Source organism: Meriones unguiculatus, chromosome 4, assembly GCF_030254825.1.
Source record: "Meriones unguiculatus strain TT.TT164.6M chromosome 4, Bangor_MerUng_6.1, whole genome shotgun sequence".
NCBI classification, from domain to species: domain Eukaryota; kingdom Metazoa; phylum Chordata; class Mammalia; order Rodentia; family Muridae; genus Meriones; species Meriones unguiculatus.
This window is the reverse complement of record NC_083352.1, coordinates 39,933,116-39,951,836: the sequence shown is the minus strand read 5'-3', so window position 1 is coordinate 39,951,836 and position 18,721 is coordinate 39,933,116. Positions and strand designations below refer to the sequence as shown.

Below are 18,721 nucleotides of genomic sequence, written 5' to 3'. Positions count from 1 at the left end.
GATTGATAGTAATACTTCTCTGTCTTGAAAAGTCATTTGTTTCCAAACAAGTGTGACGGTTCGTGAAAGTTTCAACATAGCACTTCTCATAATGAAAATATCTTGGTTGTGGGGATCTAATTTGAGCTTTAAAAAAAAAAGCATATAAAGCACGAGGAAACAATCCATTAATTCATTTTCAACGCGAGTCTCCCTTTTCCTCCCAAGTATAGTGTGCATCCTCTTGTACATCAAAGGAGTTCATGGCATTTTGAGTCATGAGTGGCAATCATTACTGCTTTAGATGATGTCTCTTATTTTTGTTGCTGTTGCTTGCATCAACATCCCAGTTGAGTATTTCTGAGCTTTCTTAGAATTAGAGATGTGCGTTGTTAGGATTTTATTTCGCAAGATGAGAAATACTGTCCTATCCCATCTGGTGAATTTTATCACCCCACTGTGATGTTTGCATTTGTTTATCTGTATCTGGTTGGCTTTCGTTTTGTCAGGTTCTTCAGAACTATAAATCAAGATTGTCTTAGGCTTTGGTCTATACTGCATTGTGAACTGGAATACATGCTTGAAGGCTCAGTGAAAATAGTGGAAGTTTAGAAGATTAATCCAGAAAAGTGTTCTGCTATACCTGTGCCATAGAAGGTTTCAAGAGAAAGATACAGCCGCACATGACCGTCTCATAGTGACATTGCTCTTTAGGTACGCATAGCAGCTCTGCTTCTTGCTTTATTTTAAGCTTCTGGATAAGGATAGATTATTGGCATTGCATTGGTGTTTTTCAGATTTGAAACACCCAGTTGAAAATGTAAGCTGTTAAAGTAAAGCACTTGAAATACCATTTTGAAAGTGTTCTCTTAGATAACCATTCTAATATAAACTATGAAAAATGCAGAAGCATGTCCAAATCTGAAGAGGTATTTTGCACACCTAAGCTGCAATAGGATCTATTTATTTGAAGACATTGTGATAACTTTCAGATCCTATTTTAATTGAGTAACTGAGGTGATTTATATATAGTCAGGTCAGCTACATAGAATTTGTTAGTGACGGTCTACTCAAGCCTGTGTCTTTCCACTTAAGTCACTTGCAAGTTAATGTCAGAATCAAGCAGCATACTCCTGAGTCACATGAGTAGATGGTTGAAAGTAATGAGATGACAGTGGTGGTGGTGGTGGTGATGCTATCCTCTCGATAGTTTCTTGAGCTCTCAGAGATGAGAGTGAGTGACAAGAGCTCTGGGACAGGTGGCAGTCTGAGCTGACTCCCATGACTTTTAGGTCACAGATACTTATAATCAGCCTAGGAATATGGGAAATTGTGTGTAACATATGAGCAAATTCTCTTTTTGTAAATTTGAAAGTTGATCACAGCTCATGGAGAGGACTTTTTTTTTCTCTCTCTTCTTATTTTTTAGCATTTTCCTCACATTTGCATCAGTCTTCTGGCTCATACTGAAGCAAGGCAACAGCAGATAATACCTTTCAAAAATGAAACAAATTAATAAATCACAGTGCACATAATCAGACATGTAGAAGCTGTTGTGGAATGCTATTGGTTGACATGATATTCGCAAACATTGTGGAGTATTAAGAATTTGGAGAGGAGGAGAATGATGTCATTTGGGTATCGTAATGAGATAATTTTATTTAGTAACAACCAGCTATTTTATAAGTGGGTGTACTGCCTTAACGCCAAAAGGAGATAAAAGAAAGAAGGGGGAGGGAGGATGAAGGAGGAAAAGAAGAGAGGGGGGAGAAAGAGAGAATCTCAATACCTTTTATAAAGAGTTATGGTCCGATGCTTTCCCTGTGCAGCACTAGGATCCACAAGAAAAACAACTCAAAAGTGCAAATTCTGACGATTAAGTAAATTGGGTAAGTAAAGATGAAAATTAATATAGTTTCTTTTAACTTGGAAGTATTTGCATTTTAGAAGCATGCATGAAAATTAGAACCCTGCCTTCTGACACTACTCCAAGAATTCCAGATCTTATGACTAAGTCATCATATTCCAGAGGAAAGACAATGTCTCAAGAGTCTGTTTTCTAGGCGTGCTTTCTATGAATATGGGGCAAAGCATAAAGTTGAGTTTCCATATAGAGACTTAAGTAAAAAACTCAAAACTTGAATAATTTAATAGGGTCATTAAGAGGGAACTGACAAAGGTCACTTATATTTGATGATAAGGTTCTTAATCAATGCACTTCCATCATTCTGTCATTTCTTTAATTAATAGTTAAGATTATGCTGATAATTCTTCTTTCAGTTATTAAAACTTAGAAGGAACTAGCAGCCTGCTAAGGACTGTCTCCCCACAGTCAGGCTCTGAGGCAGCTCTGGTACCACAACTCTTTGAGACAGTAGAATGGTGTGAATTTGTTGCCTCTGCCTCCCACCCTGCTCAAAAGAAAGGAAAAAGAAAAAAAGTAGGATGAGCTATTTCATCTTCAGCTAAGCTCAAATCATATTTTGCAATTCAAATTGCTAGCCCCCTATCAGCAAGAAGAGGTGTCTTTTTGAACAACAACGTGATCCCAAAGAAGAGGTCTTCACTCAAGACCGACTCCAGCATCTCTGGTGTGCCAGCATTTGACTCCTGCGCTGGGATGGTATCTTGAGAGAGCTAAGGCATGTGGACTGCACATTGGAAGGTATGTTATACAGACAGTGAAAAGACACAATTGAGTATTGCACTCTTAACCTACAATGAGAAATGCATCGTGTTTTGATATGTTTGCACGAAGCCCATGCCTTATAATAATACTTGGTTTATTTTGGTCATTATAAAAGTGAAGCTATTGAAAAAGCGCATCTATTGTTTGTTTGCATTCTACCAGATGGTCTTTTAATGTGTAACATCTCTGCTGATACTTTAATTAAGGGATATGGAATTTATCTACATGTAGGTGAGAAAACTTGGCAAGAAACTCTAAATGCATCGGCATTGGGCCTTATTTAAAATAATCACACACACATACACACACACATTAAAAAAAAAAAAAAAACAACCCTGCAAGAAACATAGCTATAAATTTTGTTAATTTTAGGATTTCCAATCATTTCTAGCTTAAAGCCATCTTGAAAAGGAAAATTTTAACCTTTTCCATATGGTAATAAGAACAAAGTAGTATGATCCAATAGTGTGATCTTATTTTTTATACAAACAGAAATGAAATAAGTATTTCAGATGAAGATTTTTTATATTTTGTACAGTTGTTAATATTATACAAATGTAGGTTAAAATATTGCAAATAGCAAAAATTTAGTGGTGTAAGTGTAGATAGAGGACTCCTAATACAAAGGGTTGAAGGCTCCTGTATAAATAACCATGTTTTGTCTTATGTAAAAAAAAAACAACTGATGCTTCTCATAGAGGTATTTCTGAGTTGCATGACATTCTCAGCACTAACAGGAGAAAACCTTGACACAGTCCAAAGAACGGAAAACTTAATCTTTGTCTTCATAGCTATCACCCTGAACATTCCCAAATCACTGTTAAAGTCATACCTACCTAGGAAAAAGAGTCTATGTGTGTTGCCCTGTGAAACTGTCATGAATTGGGGTTCGGAGAAGGGTGCAACCTACAGAGAGCTGCCCAGGTGCTACCCTCAGCAATCGAGACAGAACGGATGTGTCCATCCGCAGAGTGGTGCAAGCTGGCATTTCTGTTTTAGGTTAGCCTTCCACATGATTCCCTCCCCTGAGGGAGCCTGTCTACAGTCACAACACATTTCAACCTAGAAATTTCAAAACCAAAATTGTTACTCAGAGGTGAGGCAGTCATCGCAGGTATGAAGAGGTTATCCTATCATGTGTTCTGTAATTTAAAAAATAATAATAATAAAATCGAAATTCTTCCTTAGACATTGCCTTTGTCCTAATATGTACAATCTCTCCATGGAAAGTCTCTGGCACAAATATTTTTACATACTGTGTTCATGTAATTTGATTTGCCAACAATCTTTTCATCACTACTAATTTTAAAACTTTTATTGTGGTAGGAGCTTTGAATAGGTCTAAAGTATAAAATGATTTAAAAATGTTTTCTAGTTTGTGTTCTTAGCCTGATTCAATTTTCAGTAGTTTTAATTTGTAAGGTAGTAGATACGGTATTTCCAAGCATTCTAACTTAAAGACAGAAACGTGATGTAAAAAAAAAAAATGTAATTTTAAAAATTAAATTTATTTTAAAAATTATTCATACATAGATTTTAAAATGATATTTTTATTTAAAGTATACTTTTAAATAAAGAAGACCTGTGTTATACATTTGAAATTCCAAATATTGTGTCATTGTAAAATTTAACTAAACTGTAATAATTTAAAATATTTATGCATATGGTTTTTATCTATTACATTTTTCCCTTCCTTAGGAAACTCGAGATTTTTCTTTATGTGAATAATATGTCCTGGAGTCCATAATTTAGGAATTATTACTAAGCAAAATATACAGAAACACACCTGTTTTCAAGTTAGCCTAAAACCAATAATTATCCAAAGTCTGGCTGTCTAAAACATCGTGAATATACCTTAATTTAATGTATATCACATTTTACATTATTTATACATTTGGAAAATATCATTAAGCTATGCATATGTGAAACCTACCCAGATAATCAAGAAGTTACTGCATACATGAAAGGAGAATGATGTGTTTATATTATTAATTTGAAGTCACAGACCATGCATTTGTAAAGTGAAGGTTAAATTTCAAGAAATGTAAATTCTTGGTTTTCAGGGGTAAGATGATTTTAATAATGTGAACATAATCTTCATTAACATATGATGCTAGCAAATTGGGTCAACCTCTAGTGAGAGGCCAGAGTGGAAGTCTCGTGTCTTTTCCCCTAAGTTTTAAATACAATCTGCAGTTTCAGTAATTTCAGTCTGCAGATGTTTGATAACGTGGGACTATCTTGGGGCAATTGTAATTTCAAGGAAAGGACTCGGTGCTTGTATTGTTTGATGCCATCAGGCTAATTTTCCTTATGTCATCTGATGAAAGTTGCATTTAGGAACTGCATTGTGCTTCAGGTAGGACCTTTAACATATCAAATTTGGTGAATTTTTTATTTATCATATGCCAAGGTTAATGTTTACTGCTTAGATCATTAATGTATCACTTTTAATTTAAATATGATAGATTTGTGGATTGATTGTGTAATTAGCATTTAAGTTGTGAAAAGGCTATATAATTGGCTTTGAAATTTTTAAATGTTGAAAAAGCAAAATATAAATATTTCCCTATCTTGAAAAAAAATGTTATAAATAATGAGCCTTTGGGGGAATCTTCTTACTACTTTTATCTTCTTTTAAAGTACACATTCTGAGGTATTTTTACCATTTAAATTTAAATGTAGAACATAATAATTTGCTTTAGGAGTTGATGTAAATTAATAATGTGCGTGATGATTTTTTTCCAAAGGAAGTGTCTTAGACTTTGCATGAGGCTCTGATTCCTTTAAGATTAACAATCGTTTGTGTAAATGGCTATTTGTGTGTGTGTGTGTGTGTGTGTGTGTGTGTGTGTGTGTGTAAGACTGTTACATACTTTTTAAGTTCTCATCATGACTTTTAAAAGAATAGCCCATCAAGCAGAGGAAGCCTTGTGGCTCAATTGACACTCTTTGATGAAGGATTACACATTCTCCTCTAATCTGTGATCCCAGAATCTTTTGCACAATAGTTTTATTAAGAGGCGCTGGACTGGCTGGCCATGGTTTCATTTCCTTTAAACAGTTAGTTGATTCCTTTTCTAGATCAAAACTGTATGTGGAATTTTTACACTAAATATACATTTGGGGAATGAATAGGTGCAATGCTTAAAATCCAAGATAAAAAAACTCTTAAGTTAGAAAAGTTTTTGGAGGATGCTTTTTCATTTTCTGCAGATGGTCAGTGCAACCCCTGGGGACTCTGGGCTCCTCCGTTCTTCAAGTGCTCTACCTGCGAGATGGAGTCCCCAGGGTCCCTGGAAGGCAGGCTCTCCTCGTTAATGTTGACAGCGACTTGTGTGGGAAAGAAACGATTGACATACAAAATTGACACCATCATAGAAAGGAGTGCTAATTTTTTTTCTGGTCCTGTACCAAACTAGGGAGCATGTTAATGTGTTTTGGTCATGGCTTAAAACCATGAAAGCACATTGTGTATAATGTGGGCATGAGAATTAAAAGTGTGTCATGGATGGAGAGCTTCAAGTTTGGCTTAAGAAATATCTTAAAAGTTAAGTGGTCAGATGTGCTTATATTTATATCAGTTTTCTTTAGTCAGTAACAAACAGAAGACAAAAACTTAAAAAAACAAACAAATATTGTTTAGTTGACAATATTTAGTTGATCTCAATCATAAAATACAAGTAATCCAACATAATAAAAGCAAAATTTATTGTGTATAATTAATTTGCGTAAATAAATACACTGTTACTTCTGAAGCTGCTAGCTTGTAAAACTTTAAAAAGAGTAGCTAAGTAGCTTATAAAATGGCACAGTGAGACATGACCAGATTTTCTTGCTGTCTCAGAGATCCTACTGTTTTGATGCTTATTCGTTGAAGCATGCCGTCAGCTTCAAACGATGACCACACTGCAGTCAGATTCTGAGTTGTCATCTGTACAAATCTAGAAAGTTTTCTGTCCTTAAACATTAACTTGAAAGTATTTGTAACGGGATTGCTCCCTACTTAGTAGCTATTATAATGTATGATGTTTAAGATGATTACTGTTCATCAGGCCAGCTAGATGTATGCACCCAAACTTTAATTTACAACATATTTTGAATAGAAAATTTAAATAATATCCTCAAATATCTTACATAATGTTCAGATTCCCGATTTAGGGCTGTTAAAACACTGGATTTGATATGTACTTTTTAAATTGTCGGAGGTTTGAAAATCATCATCTTCTGTGCTTCTGGTTCATAGACTATATGTGCTTTAATTTGATGTTTCGGAGTAATGCGGATTAGGGATTTTGAAGAGCACACTTGCTTCCCGCTTCTCATCAGCCTTGTAGCAGAATCCTCACTTCAATCCCTCTCTTCATTATTCTAAGTCCTTATCAGATTCTAATCTCTTCTGTTGCCACAGCTGTTTGAGAATTTGTTTTTCAACTGCAATTACAAATACATGTGTGTATGACACTCAGTTCTTAGAAATGTTTGTAAAAGAAGGTAGAGGCAAGCAGCACTCGGCTGTTTATAGAGCCTTTGGTTAATCTATTATTGGAAAATTAGAGTGTCAGTCGTTATGAAGGGGAATTGGACGGAGTCATGTGCAGCGGATGCTTAGCTGATATTAAGCAGAAGAACAAATAGGAAATGGACCAGTTCCTTCAGAGCAGGTTGGTTTTGATAGAGTGAAGTCTGGCTGAAGCACCCATTCCCCTCTGGCAATCCAGGCAGAAACATTTTGGTGTTGCCATCACCTTTTAAAAATCATCCAAGTATGACATTATAGGAGGAATTTCCTTAAACACTTGTGCTTAATTTGATGTGCCAAGTTGGGAAATGACTGACATCCATCACCCAGGTGCTTAATAAATAAGCAGGAATTTAACCACGAAGAAATTGAGAAGAATGTCACATTTTGAATAAAGCTAGCAAAAAGAAAAACTCTAGTCATATAGAAACCTTACGAAATGTTTTGTGTGTTAGGGCTGTGAAGATGACTCAGTGGTTAAGAGCACTGGCTGCTCTTCCAAAGGCTGTGAATTAGATTCCCAGAACCCACACAATGACTCAAAACCATCTGTAACTAGGCTCCTAGGGATCCAATAACCTCATCTGTCCGCAAATGCTCTCTATACACACCTGATGGATGCACAGATATGTAGCCATACATGTGAAATAAAAAAGAGAAATGTCATATTTGTCAACTTTTAGTGCTACTCTATTTTATTTCTGTATGTTTTTTTAAATTATATCATTATTTTACTCTTCTCATACATGGTAGGACTTGCCTTTCCTAGGAATAATTGACAATATTTTCCATTAGAAAGTTATTGAGTTCAATGTTTACATTAGTTGTCAAAGATGCTACATATCAACACAGTTTTCTCTCTTTTCTACATAGTTGAGATTCTAAAGAGCACTTGTTTTCTGGTGAAAATTCTTTGGGATACAGAGGTGGTGAGGTTTGGACTGCTTTGGGCTTGTTTTGAAGAACACAGACTTGTATGTGGTACCCTGTTTTCCATGAGAACATATTGATTGTGGAAAATAGATACACAATGTGAGGCCAAAATGTTGTTGTTTTTTTTTTTTTTTTTTTAATGACTGTCTTAAAGAAACTTTTGAGAATGTTATCAGATGAGCAAATTGTTTATCTGTGAAAGTGTGAGAATTTTTCCATTCATATTTGATATGTTAGAAATTATTAAGGACCTTGTGCCATTGAACTTACAGAAATTCAAAGGCTAATTGTTTGCGTGTGCACATACTACAGTTAGGATTTGAGTGTGTCTCTATCTTTAATGTGTGCTTTATTTACTCAGTCATGCTTTCCCTACCAAATCATTCAGATCCAACTCTGCATGTACCCAAGTGGCTGTGTCCTAGGAAGGATTATAAGAAATAAGACTTTATTTCACACCCATAGAAAGTTTTTATGTGCAGTTAAAGCTTGAGACAAAGAGATAACAGATGGTGATCAAGGTCATGCAGAAAAGCCAAGAGAGGTAATGAGAGAATTACCACCTTTGCTAAGTTGTACTCTAACGGCCCGTGGCTTTTTGAAATCCCCAAAGAACTGATGACATGTTAACAGTAATGCCTCCAGCAGGCCCTCTCTCAGGCAGCAGATAGCTGTTTTCAGTGTCTCAAAGCTTTGTGGTACGCTAGACTGATTCCAAATAGTAACAACTACAAACCAACCAATATACTGCAGTGGTGTATCGGAAGCCAGTTACCCAGAAAGAGCAAAAACTGAACAGTTGTCAGCTGTTGAATTAAATGCCCCCCCCCCCGCTTTGGCATACTTGCTCAAAAATGCTACAAAGGCAAAGGACCTGGCCCTGGTTCTTAGGACAGTCTCAGCTTGTCCACTCTCTGGTGCTGCACGGTCCATCAGTAAATAATTGATGCAGGAATGAACTCTTCCCTCACTCTCTGTCAATGTCAAGTGTACTCATCAGTGGATGGCCCTTCACAAAACATCTGTGACCTCTAGACAGAGGTCGTCACTTGGGACTGCTCAGGTTATCAAAGTGACCAGACTTTGTTAAGAATAGATTACCAACAAAGAGGCGTAAATATTTTAATAAGAACTAACCCTATGGCTAACTTCTGTAAACCTCTGGGACAAGACATGATGGGACAAAGATAGATAAGGAATTTCAAGGGGTGGTAAACAGGCAATGGGAGGGGGTCAACAAAAGCCATCCTAAATTCACTACTAGAAATATGCTGGCGAGTGGAAATGACAAGGCCGTTTACACGTTACATTTTTACCTCTAGAAAGGAAAGCGTTCTTCCAGTATCCTTCACGATATGGTGTGCTGCTCCTCTCGTCTCACTGTTGTTTGTGTCTGAAGGAACCGTGGGTGAAAGAGAAATCCTTCTTTCCCATTAGGAAGACAGTGCAGCAAGTTTGATAAGGGAGGTTGGCATAGGCCGAGAGTCAAGAGACACAGGGAGGTCTGGGAGACTCCATACTAAAAGGCAGACACTCCATCCAAAGGAGACACCCCAGAGGAAGAGCTGTTGTCTTGTGAGAATGAGGCCTCGTGTTGCCAGATTGTGAGATTTTTCAAGAAATGCCACAATATGAATTTTGTGAATCTAGATTTTTAAATGTTGGCTCATTGAAAAAAAGAAAAGAAAAGAAAAGAAAAACACAACACACAAAACACACAGATTAAACAAACCACGTCTGCAGGCTGGGCTTGGCAGTTGGGCCACCAGTTTGCAACCTGTGACAGAGAAGCCCAGATCTGCATTATGTATTTCAGGGGCTGCGGATGAGCAGTAGGGCTGGAGCAGAGGACCCCCCCCCCCGGGAGAAGTCTGTGAAGAGCTTGGAGAGGGAGTTTGGGTCCAGATTGTGGATTATCTTAAATGTCATCCTCTTCTACCCATTTTGGAGAAGAAAATGTTTTCAGTTTGCAGTACACTTTTTCCTGCTTTGCAACAGAAACCCAGCCTGCCAGCAAGCCTTCTGTAAGCCTTATCTGTGCCAACAGAGGAAAGGGTTAAGCCCCAGTAGCAGTTAAGGACTATTTCTTTGCTCTTTTATCCAACCACAGTAGATCCTGCTGTCCTTGTCCCCATGTTTGGAATACCAGGCTGCTGTGTGTGTGTGTGTGTGTGTGTGTGTGTGTATGTGTGTTTGTGTGTGTGTGTGTGTGTAGGTCAAAGGCAACTTAAGTGTTGCTCCTCAAATACAACCAACCTTTTTCTGAGGGGGCAGGAGGGCTCTCACTAGCTTGAGACTCCTACCAAGAAGATGGGCTGAGTAGACATGGAACACTAGACATCTACCTGTCTCCACTTCCGTTTTGCTGGGACAAGCAAACTGTATTATACATGGCTTTTGAAAAATGGACTCTGGGAGTTGAGTTCCGTTCCTTCTGCAAGTAAAGCATGCACTTTACCAAGTGAGCTCTCTCCCCGTGCCCCCGCCCCCTACCCCATACTCTTCACACCCTTAATGCTACCTAGCACTTGCAGGGAACTCCAATAGGAAATGACAGTAAATTAATATTATCATTATCACCATTATTCTTGCTGTTATTGTGCTAGCATCAGAATGCTGTCTGAATTCCAAAACTGAATTCTCAAAGAAAGAGAAATGTAAAGCGGTCTATATATTGCCCTGGACACACTTGTTTCTCCTTGCTTTGTGATGAGTGGGTGGGGCCCTGTGATGGAACCTCCAGCATTTGCTGGCTGTGTGACTCTGAGTGAAGCCTCTTCCTTTCATAGCCCTTTGGTATCGCTCTGTCAGAGCCTTGCCTGCTGCCTGCGCATGGAGATGTTATGGTGATGGTGATGATGATGTAGTCACTGAATCATTGTCAGTGGTAGCCTTATGGCAAACACTCTGCTCACCGGTATGGTTTTATGCAGGTCTTGGAGTCAAATTTGAAACAAAACTAACTTCCCCAGCTATGCCACAAGATTGCTTTTGTTGTTTTTGTTCTTGGACAGCTTCACAAATATATATAGTGAATCATAGCTGTTTTCCCCTTCACCTCTCTCACACCTCTCTCTCTCCCACTAAAACCCGTTGCCCCTACAAGTCTCCCTCCCACTGCCATGCCTTCCTTTTATTCGTGACCCACTGATCTTGCTTAATCAGAGTGGGTTTAAGTTCAGTGCGGTTGTAGAAATGGCAGCCTGTAGGGTGATCGTGAGGATGAGATGCACACAAACTTGGAGAGGGTTTGCTGTCGTTTGGAGCACACAGTGAGCAACACACGGGCAGAGCACGACATTGTCCATGGTTCAGGAAGGTGACGCTTTCCTATGGACTCTCTCTGGCCTGGGCAAGAATGACTTGGCTAGCATTGGAGCTTCTGCTGCTGACCCCAAGCGTCCTCTAGAGTCCTGCTTTTAATTGATGAATGACCATTAACAACATTGCTTGACTTGCTGAGTTACCCAGTCAGTGGTGATAGAAGAGTTGAATGCGGAGTTCTGGTTTGGCCTAGAGAGAGCAGGAAAGGGGCAACCTGTGATGTTTCCTCCGGCAGCACATGCAGAAGGGTTCCTAGTGGTGGTCCTGTGTCACGTAAGAGAGAGGGTCAAGCCTGAGGTGCACTTTAGAAGTGCTGTAAAAATGATGAAAAGGTCCTTGACCGTTCAAGGGGCACAGAGTTTATCTTTAACATTGATCTAGACACACTTAGTTATATCGCATAGAAAAGAGTGTTCATTTTTCTAAAAAAAAAAAAAAGAGAGAGAGAGAAGAAGAAGAAAGAAAGAAAGAAAACAAGTGTTTGCCTTTTCTACATTACAGCTGATGACCTGAAGGTACATTATTTATGTTATGGTATTTAGAGATTCCAGGAAATATTATGAAAAATTCATACTTGTACAGGCATGTGCCATGCCCCCATGTTGCTTGTTTCTCTTTAAAATGTGTGGCACACATATACCCTTTCGTGTTCAGTTAGCTCAGTGTACTTCTTAACATCGTGCTGAAAAGGCAGCTCTAATACAGTTGTCTGTGAGGCGATAGTTGGCCCCATCGTAAAGTAATCTCTTGTGTTGTTCAGCAATGATGTCTTCACTGTGCTTTTGTTTACCAAGCCAAACCGGTGGCTTAGGTTTGAGCAAAATTAAAGAAGCCCTGTCCAAGGGATCACTGCAGAAGAACTCTGACGCCGTAAAGAGCTAGAGTGAAGTTTGAAGGTGTCTAAAAAGCTGTGTACTCAGTGAAAATTAAAACAAACGAACAAACAAACAAACAAAAAAACCAGGAAGGTATAGGGGTAAGGAATGTGTAGGCTCAGTGTCTGGTAAGAGGGCCAGCCTCTATCTCCAAGATGGTGCCGTGAAAGCTGTGTTCTCCAGGGAAGGCAGAAGGTGAAAGGGCTACACAAATCTAGCTAGTTCCTTCCAGTGTAGACGGCATCGAATCACTACCCAAGTACCCTACCTCTTGATGCTATTCTAGAGGGGCCTAAGCTTTACAACTTCCGGCAGCTTCACCAATATTTAAAACATAGTGGTTCCTGTTCTCAGGCTGAGGGCGCACAGCGGCCGCTTCTGTGTGTACCATCTCCCCATTACCCATCCCATGGCACCCCTTCCCACGTTAGTCACCAGTGTTAGAAGTCTGAGTGACATGACAGCTTCATGACAGCTTTGTTTCTCACAACTCCTTTCTGATCAGTCAACGAGCATCTGAGGCTCCCCTCACTGGGTTTCTGGTACCCAACCCTCCCTTTCATTCTCACTGCCGGTTTCGTCATCTGGGCTCTGAGCATCATCCCTCATGGAGATGACTGCAGAATATCTTCCACCTGGGCTGCCCGCCACTGTCTTTCATCTCTCTAGTCCATTTTTGTAGATTGCTTCAGAGAGTGTCCGTCCTCACATCCTGACCTGATCATGTCACTCGCCTCATGAACTCACAGTGGCCCACCTTTATGGGATGAGTCCCGAACGCCTTAGCTTGACAGGTGATGTCCAAACCTTATGACCTGACTAAGGACCGTGTCACTCCGTTTTCCAGTGCTCTTGTGTGGTGTGCTTCATATAGGTGCATTTACTTACTGCTCCACACAGGACAAGTCTCCCCACCTTTGTGCCCTCTTAACCTGTTGCAAAATTACTCAACTGTCTCGATTGGGCTATTTCTATTTTTCCCTCTATTGCCAGGCTACTGTAGTACTTGTAAACCTGTGTAGTATTTATTTTATTCTCTGTTTTCATTCAGCTTACTAGAGTTTAAGACATTTTAAGAGTACACAAAATTTACAAATCTCACAAGTTTTGTGGCTTGTTTTCAAATGGGCCAAAACTGAGGTTTCAAAATGTACCTGTGTGCAATCTTGCCTCCCTCTCTGTCTGTCTGTCTCTGTGTCTCTGTCTCTGTCTCTCTTTCTCTTTCTCTTATATGGGTTTTTTTCCCACTGTGTAGCTCTGTCTGGCTTAGAACTTATGTTGTCAACCAGGTTGGCCTGGAACGTACAGAGATCCACTTCCCCAGCCTCGGCCTATGCCTCTCCAGTGTGGAAAGAAATGTGCCCCCCCCCCCCCCAGTGTGTGCTTTTCAGCTATGCTCACATTGGCTCTCGGAAACCATCCTCAAAGAGAACTCCATTCCCATTTCTGGGTGACAGAACTCAGCCTTTCAGTTCCATCTCAGCAGCTCTCCCCTTGCTAGCATCTTGTCTTCTTATAGTTAGCCTTACATACAGGAGTTGGTAACAAACTTCCCTTTAGTCTCCATCTTGCTGGGTCAGCCTTCCCAACCCTTGCTACATTATACATTCCTATAGCTTCTCAGTTTGCTCTTGATAGGCAGTTCACTAACTTTGCAAGCTCGAAGCTTCTGTGAGCTCCAGATCCATACTTCTTATAGATTACCATCCAAGCAGGGCTACTTCAAAAGTAGGCAGCGAGCAGGGGACAGGACTACTAAGAAGAAACGGGAAGAATGCTGCACCGGACACCAATGGTTGTCTTACGTGCATTAAACCATTTGACCTGTTCTTAGATATCTCAAGGGCTCCAAAAAAGAACGTGTTTTCTCTCTTGAGACACTTTCAGAGAACATGTTCTCCTCCTACGCCCAAACTCTAAGGAGATGGGGATGAGAGCCTTACAGGTGTCCTTGGCCCCTTCCTTTGCCTTGTCCCCTATACCTAGTTCACCATAGCATCTCAATGTTATTTTTTTTTCTAGTACCTCCAAATCGTAGATTTCTTTCATCTCAATTCCTGACAAACTCTTGTAGGCACCCACGCCAACTAGACTGGACTCCCACCATGGCTTCCTTATTGATTTATTGGCAGTCCACATGCTTCTTTCTTTGGCTTCTCCCCATCTCAGACCGAGTGACCTTTTAAAAATGCAAAGGGGATCTTATTGTTTCTTTTTGAAAACAATACATAACACAGGAAATCTTATTACATCTTTGCTTTCTACTTGATTATAATGCCCATCAAGCCAGGACCTTGTTCATTTTGTTTCCCTTTGTTTAACCAATAACATAGCTTAGTATCTCATACACAATTGCCAGTAAGTAGCTTTTGATTGAATGAGCCAGTGAATGGAAGACTCCAAATTCTCACACTGGACTTCTGAGAGCTACTTTTAGTCTCTGTGTTATTTTTTTCCCACCTGGAAGATTTTTAGCCTTTTTGAATGTATAAAAGCTTTCCATTATTTATTAATTTTGTTGTTTTATTTGGAAAATGTTTTTCTGTCTACCCTTCTGTTTAGTCATAAGATCATATTAAATCATACCTACCCTTTGTAGTTTACGGAGAGAGCTCTCAGGAAAGACCAATGCTAGAATTTTATTTAGAAAGAAACAATTCAGAACCTCTAAGAATGAACCCTGGTCACCACCTGGAGGGCTTTAAAACGTCTCCCTAGCTTTTACAGCAGTCATAGTTGAGAGAGCACTGGTTTAAATCTAATCATGGTCTTAGTCCCATCTCAAACACCCTGTCCTCCAGGGAAACGCTGGAGTTCTTCATTTTCCCTCAGCGTTTAGTAGCATGTAGTGAAGTGATTATCTGATCAATACTTATTTCATTATTTTAGGATGGCTGTGCTCTCAGATCCATTAGGGCTGAGCTTGGGCATCGCATTAGGAGGTTGCTGAGGACCCAAAAGTTCCTTCATAATTACTTCCTTCGATTTGACCAATGTCCACTTGTCACTTTGCAAAGACTCGGGGAGCTAAGCAGAAATCAGTCTTTGTGAACAAACTTTTGATTTGTGGCTGCTTGGCTGGCTTGACATCCAGCGTGTGTTTCTCATCGCTTATGCTTCATTCCTGATCTACCAGTGGGCTACCTTGGGTCAGGTCTTCTCCCACATATGCGGTCTTTAGCCAGGGAAGGGGTGAACATGTGTCTCTCTTATACTGCTAAGAAATCAGCTTTCCCAAGGATCCACAGAAGCATGTGTGTTTATTACATGCTCCCATTGGTAAAGACCACTGTTTGTGGGTGGTCCTTTTCTACGTCCGTTTTCCTTGAGGCTAGTCAAATGGCTGGTCTGAAACTATTTCTTTAGGTATTTTCGAGAGATGCTTTCCTTAGAGATCGAAAGAGGCAGGTGGGGTCATCCTCAATTACTCTTCGGGGCTTGGGTACTGAGGAGCAAACTCAGGGACAAGCCTGTTGGAGGCACTGTGTGGGAGGAGACTCCTTTGCTTCTGCCAAGAGGCAGGAGCTTGGCACCTCAGAGCCACAACTGTACAGCCCAGAAGCTGAATATTTCCTTCAGCTAGAGTAGATTTTGGCATCATTTCACAGTTGTCAGAAAATTATTTGCAGCAGCACCCTGCCCCCCACCCTGAACCACAAAACATTTAGCAAAAATGTCCACAGTGTGGAACTAATATTTTGAGTAGTCTTATGATAAACTTTGAAACTCATTTCTTACCAAATTCCTGCCACCCCCTAAAAGCATCCAGATGTTCGGCTCATGCATAATTATCTATTGTAATCATTAATATCAAGTTTCTTTGAGAGTTGGAGCGTCAGAAAGAAAAAGAGAAAAAGCAGACTGTGTTTAGACATGGGCCAAATTTGCTTTGTGGGTGATATTATCTGTTGAAACTAAAAGGGCTTTTTTGAAGATGGACCTGATCGGACACAGGTTTTTGGTGTGCACAGTAGCTGATGAGATCCGGGGAAGCTAAGCACCCTCCAACTTCAGCACTTATGTAAAAATGAGTAAGACAACATCTCATCGTGTGATGCTTGCTGGGGCTCAAGCTGACTACAATGGCTGGCATTTTCTCTGTTCTCACACTTACAAAAATAAAATCAGAAAGCATGAGAGGATGTGGAAAGACATCTGGCAGCACAAAACGAAGACATTTACCGAAAGGATGCCTGTGTCCCTCCTAAAAGCTGTAAAATGTTTGTGGCATTCCAGCTTGTTTCAAAGTGTAAATTTCCCCTAATCAGTAAGGTAAAGCAGAAGGGGCGACTGAGGATTGCGGTAGGCGTTTCTTGTTTGTTAAATATCGGCCTGCCTCTGTCTTTCTGCCATGTCACGCCTCGCCACGCCTGTCACCATGCTGACTCATGATACAGATTCCTAATAAAAGGGGCATGATCATGTCGGTAGGTAGAGTAACATAAAGAACGGTGATGGTGCACGAAGCAAAACAGATTTGGGGACAGAGTTGTGTCTTCCAGAGACTTGACTTAGAACGTCTTTTGGAGAACACCGCCCGCTTACCGGTAGATCTCGCTTCCAATTTTCCGTGTCAGTTTAATGAGACTTGGTATTAAAGACAAGCTTGAATTTTTGCCCATGCTGTTATGTCTCTCAGTTAGGGCTGGGTGAGTGAGTTGCCTCCAATTAGAAACGGGAAGGACTGCTAGACTCAAAGGCCAGACATGGAATTAATCATGACGCCTTATAGGGCCCTCCCAGCATCCACACATGTCTCATGGATGTGTCTCCGGGACTTAAACAATGAAGACAGTTGTCACATCCGTAAACTCATTGTACCCTGTGGAGATGTATAACGTGTAACTTCCAATGTCACACCAAGTGGCATCAGCTTGAAAAATCATTCAACTTTTGGAAACTTGCCTCAAATTGTCCTCAAGTGGCTATCTCTCTTAGCACTGCTAATGAGTCTGTCCATTTCATCGTTTTGTTTTGTTTTGTTTTGTTACCGATGCCAGTCATTTTTTATTTATAACTCCTGAAAAAAATAACATTATGTATAATTATTATATTTGCTCAAGTTTTAGAACATTTCTTCCTATTATACTTATAGGTTTAAAAATCATTCAGTTGGTCGTATGTGACTAACAAATTAAAAGGACCGGTTATTTGGAGAAAGGAGTGTGTGTGTGTGTGTGTGTGTGTGGTACACACACACTTGTATATACTCCTTTCTCTGAAATAACTGGTATATATACTTATAAATGTGCATATCTGACAGTATAATATATATACAGATGTTTATATTCCTACAGAGTGACTCATACTTTGTGTTAATGAGTCATCCGCAAAGTACTATATATCAGACTACTATCAATCAGGGGAGCTTGAAAATTAATGAGATTAACTCATAAATCAAGTGGTTTTGAAACCTATCACCTGCTTAGGTTATAGTTAAAATCGGTTATTTCTGTTCCCTTTGATACAGTAACTGAGTGCAAAACACCAACACAGGATGTCAAAGGAGCCTGCTGATCCCACCATCAGCTTCTGAGCATTTCTCGTACGAGTACTTTGACACTCTGATGGGAGAGACAGCAGGATTTCACCCCAAATTCAACTTTGAAAAAAATCTGTGCCAGGAAAAAAAAAAGAGAGAGAGAGAAAGAGGTCTCCTGAGATGGATTGAATTCTTCTGAAGAGAAAAATATATAATTTACTACCACCTAAGAAATTAATGAAGCTATGTGTGAGGGGCTTCTTAGAGGAGAATTTATCTTCTGTTTCTTATCAGAAAGTGCTGTGTATTTGAAATCTTTCTTCAGCTTCACCAAAACAGAATTTCCCATAATAATGAAAAATGTATGATTCTTGGCCATCTTGTTTACCAAATACTTATTGTAAGAGATCACTATTGGCCACAGAACTTGCAGCACAATTTACAGTGGAGTTTATTAAGAGCAAAAGATCCTCTCTTTGCACTGGAGGTTAGGAACATTTAATCTCTTAAAGCTGACATATCTAACGTGTAGCTATGTCAGCTACAGCTGTTTCTAAACATCAGTAACAAAATTATAGACAGGTTTTGAAGCTTCTGTGGTAAGAATGAATACGTCTGAGGATTCAACTTGCTGACAGTGTTTATGTAATTTAATCTTACCATCTGGTAGAAAGTAAACATTTTTTATAAAATTAAAGTTTATAAAATGAATCACTCACACTTTTCCAATTGTTGCGAATGAATGACAAATTTACATGTAGTTTCAGTGGAGGCTAAATGGAGATGCTGCCCATGTTTTTGAATGCATACTGCAATGCAACTTAGGCTGTTTAATGGACACTGGTTCCTTAAACAGAAAACAAGGCCATGCTTTAATCTCAGCCTCAGAGTCTGTGTTTCATGCTTTCTGCATTCCC

General features: G+C 39.5%; 1 protein-coding gene across 16 annotated transcripts in view; it reads left to right on the top strand.

Annotated features, from left to right (window-relative positions):
• Tenm3 (teneurin transmembrane protein 3) overlaps positions 1-18,721 on the top strand; it is a 2,741,632-nt gene that overhangs the window by 2,141,563 nt on the left and 581,348 nt on the right. The window contains exon 2 of one of the 16 annotated variants that reach the window (XM_060381763.1): positions 2,482-2,644. The exons of the other annotated variants lie outside the window; for them this stretch is intronic. The gene's annotated coding sequence lies outside the window, so the exon portion shown is untranslated. The remainder of the gene's footprint in view (positions 1-2,481; positions 2,645-18,721) is intronic. 16 annotated transcript variants of the gene reach the window in all.